General features: G+C 34.8%; 1 protein-coding gene and 1 pseudogene across 6 annotated transcripts in view; both read right to left on the bottom strand.

Moving 5' to 3' along the window:
• The window catches only part of Pcdh11x (protocadherin 11 X-linked), a 619725-nt gene that overhangs the window by 60316 nt on the left and 544624 nt on the right, over positions 1 to 14785 (bottom strand). The gene's annotated exons all lie outside the window — the stretch shown is intronic.
• Positions 9510 to 9606, bottom strand: LOC122107214 (annotated as a pseudogene).

Here is a 14785-nt window from a genome sequence, read left to right as displayed (position 1 = left end):
TCTGGGCTTGGGCTCTGTCTCTCAGCTCTTCAGCTCAAGGCCAGTGCTCTACCACTTGAGCCACAGTGCCACTTCTGTTTTTCCTGTGGTTTATTGGAGATAAGAATCTCACGGATATTCCTTGCCCGGGTTGGCTTTGAACCTCAATCCTCAGATCTCAGCCTCCTGAGTAGCTAGGATTACAGGTGTGAGCCACCTGCGCCCTGCTAATGGAGTTGCAATCCTAATATCAGATAAAATAGACTTCAAGTTAAAATTATCAAAAAAAGATAAAGAAGATCCCTACATACTAATTAAGGGATTTCTTTTTCAGGAGGATATTACAATTCTAAATATCTATTCACCAAACAATGGAACACCCAAATTTATCCAAGAAACACTACTTTCCCTCAAATCTCACATAGATCCAAAGACATTAACTGCTGGGGACTTTAACATACCACTATCCTTGTTAGATAGATCAACTTGGCAAAAACTCAACAGAGAAAACACAGATCTAAACAACTGCATAGATCAACTAGATTTAACAGACATCTACAGAATATTTCACGCAGCAGCATCAGAATACATGTTTTTCTCAGCAGCACATGGAACATTTTCCAAAATGGACCACATTTTATTTCACAAAGCAAATGTCAAAATTCAGAAACATTGAAAATATACCTTACATTCTCTCAGACTACAAGGGAATAAAATTAGAACTCAACACCAAGAGCCACCAAAGAAAGTCCTGTAACACATTGAGACTGAACAACACACTGTTGAAACACCAATGGTACATGGAAGAGATTACAAAGGAAATACAAATGTTCATGATACTCAAAAAATGAACACACAAATTAACAGTCCCACAGGGACACAGCTAAGGCAATGCTCAGAGGTAAGTTTATAGATCTGAGTTCCTACATCAACAAAGTGGAGTGATCTGAAACCAACAATTTCATGAGACATCTGAACCTCCTTGAAAAAGAGCAGCAAGCTAAATCCCAACCCAGTACATGGAAAGAAATAATTAAAATTAAATCAGAATTAAATGAATTAGAATCCAAAAAAATCATAGAAAGAATCAACAAAACAAAGAGTTGGTTCTTCAAAAATTTAACAAAATTGACAGATCCTTAGCAAATCTTATCAGAAAAAAAGAGAACACACTCAAATAAACAAACTCAGAGATAAGAATGGAAACATCACCACAGAAACAACCAAGATTCAGAACATTATAAATGAATACTTCTCAATCCTTCATGCTAAGTTTGAGAATCTAGAAGAAATGGATGATATTCTATCAAATATCGTATTGCTGAAACTAAGCCAAGATTAGTTAAACCAACTTAACAGGTTCATATCAAGTATCAAAATAGAAACAACAATAAGAAACCTCCCATCTAAGAAAAGTACATGACCAGAGGGATTTATAGCAGAATTCGACAAGGCATTCAAAGCAGGACTCACACCAATTCTCCTCCAACTCTTCAATGAAAATCAAAAAGAAAGATCATTGCCGAACTCTTTCTATGAAGCCATCATAATCCTCATCCCAAACCAGGCAGGGACTCATCAAAGACAACTATACACCAATTACTTTGATGAACATCGATGCAAAACTTCGCAACAAAATTTTGGCCAATCAACTTCAACAACTTATGAAAAAATTCATACACCAGGATCTAACGATTCATTTCAGGGATGCAAAGTTGGTTCAACATACGTAAATCAATTAATAAAATTCAACACATCAACAAGAGCAAAGATCCACATGATTATCTCACCTGTAGAAAACTAAAGCTAGATCCATATATATTACCATGCACCAGAATCAACTCCAAATGGATCAAAGACCTAGGAGTCAAAGTAGACACCCTGAAAACATTACTGGAAGGAATAGGGGAAACCTTAGGTCTCCTAGGCACAGGACAAATTTTTCTCAATAGAGACCCAGAATCACAACTAATCAAAGAATGGTTGGACAAATGGGATTGCATGAAGCTGCAGAGCTTCTGCATGGCAAAGGACATAACTAGCCAGATCAATAGAAAGCCCACGGATTGGGAGAAGATCTTCACTAGCCATACAACAGACAAAGGTCTCATATCTAAAATATACTTAGTACTCAAAACTTTAAATCCCCCAACAACAAATCCTCAATGAAACCCCTCCCGGATAAATATGTGTGCTAAAGACTTAAAGAGAAACTTCTCTGAATAGGAAATAAGAATGGCCAATAGACACATGAAGAAATGCACAACCCTCTAGTCATAAAAGAAATGCAAATCAAAACAACATTGAGATTCCACCTCACTGCAGTTAGAATGGCTATAATCAAGAACTCTAATAACAACATATGCTGGAGGGATGTGGTCAGAAGGAAATCCTACTGCGTTGTTGTTGGTGGTGTAAACTTGTTCAACCACTTTAGAAAGCAGTATGGAAGTTCCTCAAAAGCAATCCCACTATTGGGCATTTACCCAAATGATCACAAACAAGGCCATACTAAGTCTAGCAGCACAACTATGTTTATATCAGCATTACTTATTATAGCTAAGATATGGATCCAACCCAGATGCCCCTCAGTAGATGAATTGATCAAGAAATAACAGCAGTATCCGGGCGCCGGTGGCTCACACCTGTAATCCTAGCTACTTAGGAGGCTGAGATCTGAGTATCACAGTTCAAAGGCAGTCCATGACACTTATTGCTAATAAAGCACTAGAAAACCAGAAGTAGTGCTGTGGCTCAAGCGGTAGAGTGCTCACCTTGAGTTGAAGAGCACAAGGACAGCACCCAAGCCCAGAGTTCAAGCCCCACGTCTGACAAAAAAAAATAGCTGCATTATTTATTATAGCTAAGATATGGAAGCAACTCAGATGCCCCTCAGTACATAAATTGATCAAGAAAATATGATATATATATATACATACAACCCCCCCCCACCACACATACATACACAATGGAATTCTATGCCTCCATCAGAAAGAATGACATCACCCCATTCGTTGGGAAATGGAAAGACTTGGAAAAAATTTTATTAAATGAAGTAAGCCAGGCCGAAAGGAACATAGGTCCCATGGATTCCCTTATTTGCAATAACTAGTACATGTGAAGGGCAAGTAAAAAAGATCAGAAGCTATTTACACATGACCATAAAACATGATGTTTAGTGAATCAAACCCCAAGGTAGGGACACAAATATTTTTTTCTTGCTATTGTTTCTAACATATTTATAATGTACCATGTGATTTTTTTGTTTCTTTGTATGTTCCTCCCCCACTGTACAACCCCTGTTTTCACTGTATTTGAACTGGGTGCTCCGAATCTTATATATACACTTCTAATTCAGGGAGGGGAAGGGAAAAATATAAAATGCTTAAATAGGGATACAGGTTGACCCACTGTAACAATGAGATTTAGAAGACACTACGTTGAAAACAGACTTTACAACTTTGGCGGAGGAGGGGGACCGGGGTAGTTGTGGAGGTGGGAGGGGAAGGGATAGTAAGGGAAATACATAGGAGGAGGCAGCAATGCTCAATAGGAAATGTATTCGTTACCTTGCTCATGGAACTGTAGCCTCTCAGTACAGCATTTTTACAATAAACAACGTATAGAAAACAGATTGTAATATTGCATTGTTATATCATGATTGTCAACAGTTTTCTTCAGGGCCTTAAATGGTCTAAGCAAAAATTTCAGATACTATTTCAATTTACTTTTGAAATTTACTTTGTCTCATGTGTGTGTGTGCGTATCTGCAGTACACACACACACACACATGCATGTTCACACATACACACAGGCATTCACACACATGCATTCACACTTTTAAAAATAATGTTTTTTAAGGTAATTATGCACTAGTGCCTTATGCCTGTAATGTTAGCAGCTACCAAGAAGACTGAGATCTGAAGACTATGGTTCAAAGACTTTCCTTGGCAGGAAAGTCCATGAGAACCTTATATCCAATTAATGTGAAAAAAGTTGGGAATGGAGTGGTGGCTCAAATGGTATAGCTAAAGCCTTGAGTGATAAATCTATGACAGTGATCAGGCCCTTATTTCAAGGCCCTTATTTCAAGTTCCAGGTCTAGAATAAAATTTAAAAAATGCATTATTAAAGAAATATACAATATACTGAAATGAGAGGCAGATTAAAGTTATGGAATACACAGGTAAGACAGGAACAGTTATCACTACTTCAATTTGCCCTAGGTAAGAAACATAGTTACTAGAATGTTAATTATTGTTAGACATTAGTTAATATGAATTATTTTCAGTTTGGAGATTATTTTGAATAAATGAAACCTGGAGCTGGTTCTCACCACATTTCACAGAATGTCATACCATTCATCATTCAGTAAATCATCATCAGGAAACACCTAACCATGCCTTACCTATCTTATATTTATCTTAGCAGTTTAGCCCCCTATTTCTACATCAGTTATGTGGATAACAGGCAGTGAATATTATACCGTTCTGTGAAGCAAAACTTCTTTTTAGATGGTTGTATTTGCAGTATAAATTATTGTCATTATTTGATGTTTTGTGCTTTGTTGTATAATCCCAGGAAAGAACTAAAAAGAGAGTTTGGAAATAAGATTGCCTAATTCTTATAAATAGTATGCAAATGCATATCTTGGAAAAAAGAAAACAAAACTAAAATTTGAAATTCCAAGCTATTTCTAATGAACCTGTATTTGAAATACCACATAATTGTGTGATTCAGTAATGTTTTTCCCCCTAAAGATTTTTGTTTAACATTTTCAGTATTGTGCACTTAGAAAAGTTTTTTTTTGGTTCAATGATTAGAACCAGAAGGAATTTTTCAAAATATTTTTCTCGTTTAGAAGGCAAATACTATTCTTCTCATGTTCCACTTCTCTTAACAAAAAAGCTCATAAATCAAACTCTAATCAAGCCAAAAATTCCAATTTTATTTCTTCATCTCTCCACAGGTGCCCAGGTACACTTCATAGAATCTTGTATTTTGTAAACTTGGCAACATCATACTTTAGTTCTATTTCTTTTTTCATACAGAATCTCCATCTTCTCCCTGTTTCTATTAGAAAACCTACATGCATTTTCAACCTCCTGTGACCAATAATATTTTGAGTTCAGCAATCAAGTTGGCACAAATATGACTGCCAGGGATTAACAACCCCTCAATTCAATAGGCAGAATTATTTTCACACAAGTGAGAAAATATAAAATCAGTTGCTTCTCTAATTGTGTTCCAAGGTTTATGGAATTCCTAATAATTCACCCAGGAAAAGACAAATCAGTAGCAAGTTTTAGGTCTATAAGTTTTTCCTTTTTACTTAAACAGGAATGAAGCTAGCCACACTTACTAAATAATGAACTATAGAACACTAAAATAGAATAATTTCTGTTTTATTTTCTCTGATGTCTTCCTAGATACATTTTTAAATGAGAGGAATTTTCCCAATGGAAACTATTAGACTTCCATAATCAAGATCGTATTAATAGCACAAACTTGTAATATTTATTAAGCTAGGGATAATCACTGTTGCTTTTATACCAAAAAATTCCTTTCAAATTATTGGTGATTTCTTCAGATAAAGAGACTTTGATTATACTATAGCTATTCTCTCTGAATTTACATTGGAAATTTTGGGCATTGAACTGTAGACTTATTAACTAAGTATATTTGCAAATGTTTTCTTTATGAAATAATATGAAAGGACTGAATAAAAATATAGTTGTCATGTATTCCCTTAAAACATTTACCATAAATCATTGATTTTTCCCCTTGCTGGAAAAGATTGGTTTGATATTTTCTTTTGAAGATTCATTTTTCCATATAAGATAAAACTATGACCCTAGCCGGGCACCGGTGGCTCACGCCTGTAATCCTAGCTACTCAGGAGGCTGAGATCTGAGGATTACGGTTCAAAGCCAGCCCAGGCAGAAGAGTTAGTGAGACTCTTATCTCCAATAAACCTCTAGAAAACCGGAAGTGGCGCTGTGGCTCAAGCGGTAGAGCGCTCGCCTTGAGCTGAAAAGCACAAGGACCGCACCAAAGCCCAGATTTCAAGCCCCACGACCGACAAAAACAAAAAAACAAAATAAACATAAAAAACCTATGACCATGAAAAGAGTTAAAATCAGTTTTGAAGAACAGGAGTGATTTATAATTATTACTTTAATCTTCAGATTGATAAACTTTATGTTTTTAAATTATTGCAATGAAATCCAATTTGATTAAACTAAACCATATCTGATTTATTCATCCTTTTACTCATAATATGCTTGTGGAAATATAAAATAGTACACTTGCTTTGGATAGTTTCTCAAAATTCTTGGAAAATAATATATTAAGCAAGGTAAGCCAGACTCAGAGAAACATAGGTTGCACGGTTTCCCTCATTTGTGGTAACTAGAATATGCCTATCAATTTCCATATAAACATACCAGTTGGTAAACAATAGGTTACAGATGAATTGACTGAAGCCTATTAGAGTCTATGGATAGTGTAAAAAGTATACAGGTTTTTTTTTAAAGACTAAGTCAAAGCCCAACAAAGTAAGTACCAGGAAATGGGTACTTGCAAGAGGGGAGGGTGGAACCAAGGGGAGAAGAGTAAAAGAAAGCATGGGGAAGGGGGAGAGAATGCAGGCAAGAATTTCCATATAAACCACAAAATTGAAAAATATTAGGGAAGGAGTGGGTCAAAGAGGGGTGAAGATTTTGAAGTGGTGACACAGACCAGGACATAGTACACATACACTGCTTAGTTAAATTATAAAAAAGTCAATACATGACCTAAAATTAAAATACTCAAGGGAAAGGGTGGATTAGGAGGGGTGGGTGAGAATGTTGAAAAGTGTGACATTGGTCACACACACTGCTTCGGTGAATGGCAAACGTTAAAGATAATGAAAAGATGTAAAAAAAAAAAATCTAACCATAGTGTTACCATATAACCCTGTTACATACATCCAAGAAAATTAAATATGCAAGTTTCTATACAAAAGAAATTGTACTGGAATATTTACACATAATAAAAAGTAGAAAAACTTAAATATTCATTGATTGATGAATGGACAAAATCCATCATTCCCTATAATGGGATATTATTCCACTCTACAAAGGAGCAGAGTTCTAGGATACGCAAGCATGTAGATCATCCTTAAAGAAAAGGTAAGTGAAACCAGATCACATATTGTATGAATGTTAAATTCACAGAAGAGTATTACAGGGATAAAAAGCTGATTATTGATTATGTGGATTTAGGTGTAGATGCAAAGGACTTGGGGGATGCAACATAAAATTGAGTCATGTTTTTCTTACACAATTACATAAAATTGCTAAAAAATCATTGTGTTTTATACTTAAAATGAATGAATTGTATGGCTTACAGATTGTACTTCAAGTTAATTTGTATGTTATAAGGATTAACATAAAAATTCAATCTTAGGTACCTTATATAAATACCAATAACAAAACAGGAAAATTGTGTATTTGAAAATAAAAGTTCAAAAGTATGAAGATTTTCTTTCTTCTGGCACTTATATTTTCTTGTTGTTGTTTGTTTGTTTTTTCCAGTCCCTAGGCTTGAACTCCAGGACTGTGTACTATCCCTGAACCTCTTTGTGTTCAAGGCTAGTTCTCTACCACTTACTTGAGCCACAGTGTCACTTCTGGCTGTTTCTGTGTTGCTTATTGGGGATAAGAGTCTCACAGACTTTCTTGTGTGGGCTGGCTTTGAAATGTGACTCTCAGATCTCAGACTCCTGAGTAGCTTAGGTTACAGGTGTGAGCCATCAGTGCCCCGCTTCCTGGAGTTTTAATTCAAGACATTGTACTTGGGAGGTTGGCTTTCATGTTTATGCCCAGTTTAGCCTAGTCTATCATTCTCCTAATTAGGCTTCTTATGTAGCTGGGATGACAGGTGTGAACTAAAATGTCCAGCTTTTATTGGATGAAATGGCATTCTGAGAACTTTTGCCCTGGCTGGCCTTGAAATGTAATCTTCTCAATTTCTTCCCTGTGACTAGATAGGGTAAGAATTTTGAGCCAGGACCACTGGCTAAAGATATTTAAGTAACTAATTCTTCAGAAGCTAGCCTCTCATTTTAACAGTGCTTAATATTATTTTCAATAATTTATTTAAATTTTTACAGCTATAAAAATTCTTATGAGCTGGGGCTACCAGTGACTTATGTCTGTAATCCTAGTTACTCAGGAGGCTGTCAGGATACTGGTTCAAAGCCAACCTGGACAGAAAAGTCTATGAGACTAATATCTACAACTAACTAGCAAAAGCCAGAAGTGGACATGTGGCTCAAGTGGTAGACCATTAGCCTTGAATAAAAAAGTTTAGGGACTGTTCCCAGGCTCTGATTTCAAGCTCCAGGACCAGCACAAATCCTTATGAAATTTTACATTAGGTAGTCTACAGATTTAGAATATTCTTCTTTTTTCTTTTTTCTTTTATTTCGGTCATGGGGCTTGAACTCTGGGCCTGAACACTGTCCCTCAGCTCTTCAGCTCAAGGCTAGTTCTCTAATACTTGAGCCACAACACCACTTCTGGTTTTCTGAGTGGTTTATTAAAGATAAGCATCTCAAAGACTTTCCTGCCTGGGTGGCTTTGAACCGTACAATATTCTTATACTGTGTAATGCAAGCATTAAGGGTTTTCTCATTATACATTGTTTTGATTAAGTGCATAAACTTTATAAACTCCCAATATTTCTCATGTTTTACAATATTTATAGCATTCTCAAAACATGTTATTATTTTCTTAGCAAAAAATACTGCTTTTTGCCATTGTGTACAATAATAATTTCTCCCAAGTGTTTGTTTTTGTGCTGGTACTAGAAATTGATCTCACTTCTTGGTTCTGTGTGTTTCATTTCTAATAAAAAATGAGCAAGAGAGAATGAAGATAGAACTCCAATCATAGTTCTATAAATAAAAAACAAAACCGAGCTAGATCAATTTCCTGAAGTTTCAATTTGTGTATATGTCCATTTCTATACTCAAATGTTTTCACCATTGAGTTTCCACTTTTCTTTGAACTTTATCAATGGTGATCATGAGAATACATGGCTTCCATACCATGTGTGTATCTCTCTCTCTATATATGTATATAATACATATCCATATATGTGTATACACATATAAATATGTGACCCAAGTTATAATAAAAAGTATGTATTTTAGTGCTGTACAATCATTTCATCTAAATCACTCCTAATACCATTCATAGTAAAGACAATTGATACTAAGGAACTTAATATTTGCCAAGCATTTTTGTAAATATGGTATAATGATAAACCCCGAATGAAATCACCCCTCATTGAGTTCCAAGGCATTCTCATGAGGTAAATACTAATATTTACTCCATTTGACAAATGAGAAAACTGAAATGCAATTAATGAACATTCTTATAACCACACATCAAACTTTTCTTATACATACAAGAGTAAAATTCAGAAGTATGACTGCAGAGCTATGATCTTAACCATTTCATAATATTTCTTTTTTTCCACATCAGAAGGGTAATGTGCCCACAAGGTTTAGAGGGAGGCACATGTCATGCAAGCGAGTGAGAACCCAATCATCACGCTTATGAACTGGAAAAGGATCTCATAATATTTCTTTTCAATTTGTATATAACTTCAAGCACACATGCAAAAATAATGCAAAATATTTCTATTTGATATATTATCTAAAAATTCAAAATTCCCTATCAAGATCAAGTGTAGTAAAAATTCAGCCTTCCCATTGAATTTTAGCACTCTGTATGCAAAATAATGGCTCAGATTCATGGCCTATATATACAAGGGCACTAACTATGGCTTTAATTAAACATTTTTCTTTCATGTATTATCCTTTAAACATTCCTCTAGCTATTTCATCTTAGCTAAATAATTTAGTTCTCAGGAGAAACTCATCTCAATTCCATATTTCATAAAGCCTGGTTCCTTAGGACATTTTAGTTGGCTCTCTAAAAATGTCTTTACATGAAGAAGAGCATTCTGTAGAATTTAATGTAATTATACCTAGCCCTTAAATAGTTTCTGGAATTGATAAGTGAGTTACTAGGTTGTAATCAGAGAAACGCTGCAGTCATCAAAAGCTGCTACACTTCTCAGTGATGTGTCTATCTTTTCATCTTAAGAGGAAGCATTGATTCAATTCAGTGAAGCATGACAGTAATATTATTTTGCTTTCTCAGGCACAGGTAAAAGGTACATGTGTGGAGGTCCTCATGCCTTAGAGAAATAGACAAGCATGTCAGTATGTCCTTCACAGAAAAGATGGTATGTAAATTCAGTATTGTGGATAATGGCTTGCTTAAAGATTTTGTTTTATTATCTACTGTTTTAACACCATTTTACAGTACCTATTCAGGAAGAGGTTTCTCACAGAATCATTTTGTAATGATCCACATTTCAAGGAATATCCTCAAGCAGAAACACCAACAAGAAAGAGTCATTATGATATGATTCCATAGATTAAGGCCTTATTGAATGTCTGTTTTGTTTGCTATGAAGAAACTAGAACTGTCATATTCTTAGGCTGCTCTTCATCTTCCTGGAGTGTGGAAGTGTTTTGGTAGCTTTTGATAACTGTATGTATGTCATGAAAGCAAAGAATGTAATGTGAGAGTTCAAGTCTTTTTTTCTGATATGTTGAATGATGTCTTAGAAAATACAGAGAAATCTGGTTCCAGTATCCTGATTTATTCTGTCACTAGAATGCATCAAGTAGAAATGTACTGAATTCAAAGTAGATTTCAGAATCAATTAGCTCTGTTAAATTATCTGTTCCTCATTTTATCTGTTTACATAATGATAATGCTAACCATAGCAGTAACAATAGTTGCAATAAATATGGAAAGCACTCTGTGACAAGCATTCCATTTAGTGTTTAAATAGACATTATTTCATTAAGGTTGTAAGAATTATATCCACTTTACACTTACAAAACATTAGGCTAACAACTAATGAAAATAATATTCAAACTCACTCTTCCAAAGTGACACTCTTCTAGTGACATTATCATTGCTTGTTTCCCTCTTTTTTTCATACAAATTCTACTGTAAGGTTTAAGAATCATTGTTGTCCCATCATATGTAAGCAACTATCATTGACATGTTCTAAGGGCATTGTGCAACTGTGTTTTCCTGGGCTCATTGTGTTTTACTGGGAATACTAAGATCATTCAGCTGCCATATAAATACCTGTCAAATCTGTATCACAGATTATAGTAATTTTCAGGTACACTCATCTGCCCAGAGAGATTGCACAGGAATTCATACTGGCTGCATGCAAACATACAACAAGCAGTGAGAAATGTAAATTATAAGCAACCATCCTTTTCTAGCCTAAATCTTATCTAAGGAAATTGGCCTAAAGCACCCCCCACACAAACCACTCTCAGTGTTTTTGTCTGAGGTCTGAACATTCAGTAACTTTAAAAGGTGTTGCTAAATGTGCACTTCTTAGATATAAACATTTAAGATAATTGAAAAGCTTGATAATGTATTTCCATAATTTAAGAATACCTTTCACAGTAATTGAAAAGCTGAGTGAATCTGATGCAATTGAGGAAGCTGTACTTTAAAAAGCGAGAGATGAGTTAAGATAACACAAGCTGAGTTTCTTAACAATTTAATAAAATGCACAAAAAGGAGAATTCTATTGGGAGAAATTGCATCTAGAACCATTCTCCAAAATACAGTCTGTTAATACAGAGAGGCATTTTTAAGAATACTTTCATATTAGTCACAATAAATGAATTACAGATAATAGGTTGCACATGGCAGCATAGTGTCTTTCCTGTGGCCTCTTCAGGACAATTTAGTATTTTGAAAATTAGAAGTGATGTACCAAATGGACTTAGACTGAACAGAGTAGAGAATTAAGACAATTATTACATAAGGAAAATTCAAACAAAAATAAAAATATTTCCCCAAATTTGTGCTGATAGTCGCTTAACATTTTTTTAGGGACAGACATTTGCAAGATTGTTGCCCCATTATTTATTTTTCATCTGTGTAGATACAACTCAGGTGCTTACATTATTGCTAATTTGTTTGTCAGGAAACGGGGAAAATAGCCTTGTTATCACTAAAGTATGAAATAAATTAGTCGGCTTACTTAAGGCTTATTAGGAAACAAGATGTAATTGACTGCATCTAAAATTTCTGTTAATTAAATATTCCAGTGTTTTTGCCAAAAATTTAGAAATCCCAATCTCATCAAGATTTAGGTGTGTTCTGTATCAAGGAAGTTATAAATTTCATTCACCTTTAAGTTGTAACTGTATGTTTATATTCGTGCACCTATAACAGTTATAGCTTTTCATAGTAAAATGTATGAAAGAACAACATATTGCTATAATTATTAATATCCTATATTTTAAAGCTATATTGTGACAATATCTCACTGCTTATTTTAAACTGAATCATATTTCAAAACAGAGAGATGAGTTTCAATGAACATGGTGCATAAGAAAATTAACAAACTATCCCACGAACTAATAACATTTTTCTATCAAGATCTCTGTATGTTTCTTGAAACTTGATATGAACTTGATCTTACCCATTAGAGGGGAGGGAACTAAAAGTTACTATGCATTTCCTGTATTCACAGATCAAAACTGAAAATCAGTCCTCTTAACTTTTAACTGCAGATTTTTCTCTGCATGTTTCTCTAGCCATTGTTGCCTTTTGCAGAATGCAGAAGAAACAATGACATTTTACAGACAATAGAAACTCTAATAGAGAATAACTAGAAAAAGTGTGCTTAATAAGAACATAAACTGTTCTGAAATGATGGTTACCTCAAAGGAGGCCTGAATCCAAAACAAAAAATTGAGGAATTATAACAAAAATGTGTCAAAAAGAAAAATAAATATTTCTTTTTTTACTTTTTTGGGTCCGGTCGTGGAGCCTGAACTCTGGGCCTGGGTGCTGTCCCTCAGCTCTTCAGCTCAAGGCCAGAGCTCTACCACTTTGAGCCACAGCTCCACTTCAGCCTTTTGCTTTTTGCTTATGTGGTGCTGAGGAATCGAACCCAGAGCCTCATGCATGCAAGGCAAGCGCCCTACCACTGAGCCACCTTCCCAGCCCAAATAAATATTTTTTATCCTTATTAATAGTACTATATTTTATGTGATCCCTTTATCCTTAAATAATGAAGATATGTGGACTCTCAAGTCATAATTTATTTGAAGAATCCATCATTCAATTGCCTATGTGTCAAATCACTGGAGAACTTAACACATAGGCAAATATGATATACCCATGCTTCCCGTAACACCTCATCCAAACCTCAAACACACGGCACAATTTCCACCCCATCATTTCAGCTAAAAATCAAATCTGACAATTTATTATGGCTCTCCTGCACCAGATAATAGTCCAATTGATGGTATGTGACAGAACAGCTTAATTTCAAGAACTACTGCTACATTTTATAACTGCTGTCAATTTCCCTTTCCTCAGCTTCACCTTTATAAACGATTCCTGGCTGCTGTTTTAATTTGGTATGTCTTGTTTCCTTGCAAGACAAATATGAAACTGAATAAAAAATAAGTGGCTGTGAAGGATATTTTCCAATATGTACATCGATTTTTGACTAACATAATCATAGTAGCAAAATAGTAGCTAACACCAGACACATGTATTTTTTTATCTTGCCAATATGAGCAAATTGCCAATGTCTCATATTTAGCAAACTGCATTACTTTTCAGATGATATATAATCTATTCAGACAGGAAAAAATTCAGTTGTATTGATCTAATATTTAATAATATAATTATATATTCTTCAGACATTTTAAGCTATGTTGTGTTTCAATACCTTTTTACATGCAACCTTAGTTTTTCAGGTACACATTAGAATTATAGGTAAATACCTGTCTCAGAAGTTATTTAGAATTTCGCTACCATTCTTGTTAGCCTATTTTTATATCAATTTATAAGAATGAAGTTATTTGAGGCTTAGTTTTGTACCATTTAGAATATAATGTACGCTTAATAAATTCTGAGAGGGTCAATACATTCTTGTGAGGATGAGTCATGTGGTTCAATACTAATATTTCTTTCTTTTGTAATTTATTTTCCTATTTAGTTGAAAGTATTTATTAGTTATTATTTTGGTGCTGATGCTGGGACTTGAACTCAGAGCCTAGCTGTCCCTGAGATTTTGTGCTCAAGGCTATCCTTCCCTGTACCAGTTGAGCCATAGCTCTACTTCTGGTTTTTTAGTGGTTAATAGATGACAGCCTCATGTACTTTCTCCACCAGGCTGATCTCAGCCACTTGTAAAACTAGGATTACAGGCATAAGACCCTCCTGCTCCCTCTGGGCACCAGGCATCTGGCTTGCTTTCCTTTCCTGTCTGCCTGCCTGCCTTCCTTCCTTCCTTCCTTCTTTCCTTCCTTCCTTCTTTTTTCTTTATTTTTCTCTCTGGATTTTCTTTTTCTGTCTCTCTTTCTCCCCTTCTTTCTTTATCTTCCTTTTTCCTTTTGTTATCTTTTTCTTTTTTCACATACAACTGCATAGGCAAAACTATAAAAGTTACAAATACAAAATAAGATCTTGATCGTATTTGTCTGAAGTAAATAGAAATCTAAATTAACTTAGATGTCATACTGATAATGAGTAAATCATTGCTCTTAGCAAATGGCCAAGATACTGTGACAGCTTTTATATAAATTTAATACTCTAGGTTAAGTACATGTTAGTGCATTGAAGTGATTTGCATTTTAATTAAAAGGCTTGTGTTATAAAAGTCAATATAATAATGGGGC

Source organism: Dipodomys spectabilis, unplaced genomic scaffold, assembly GCF_019054845.1.
Source record: "Dipodomys spectabilis isolate Male_0828 unplaced genomic scaffold, ASM1905484v1 ptg000048l, whole genome shotgun sequence".
Classification (NCBI taxonomy): Eukaryota; Metazoa; Chordata; class Mammalia; order Rodentia; family Heteromyidae; genus Dipodomys; species Dipodomys spectabilis.
This window is presented reverse-complemented; position numbering and strand designations above follow the sequence as displayed.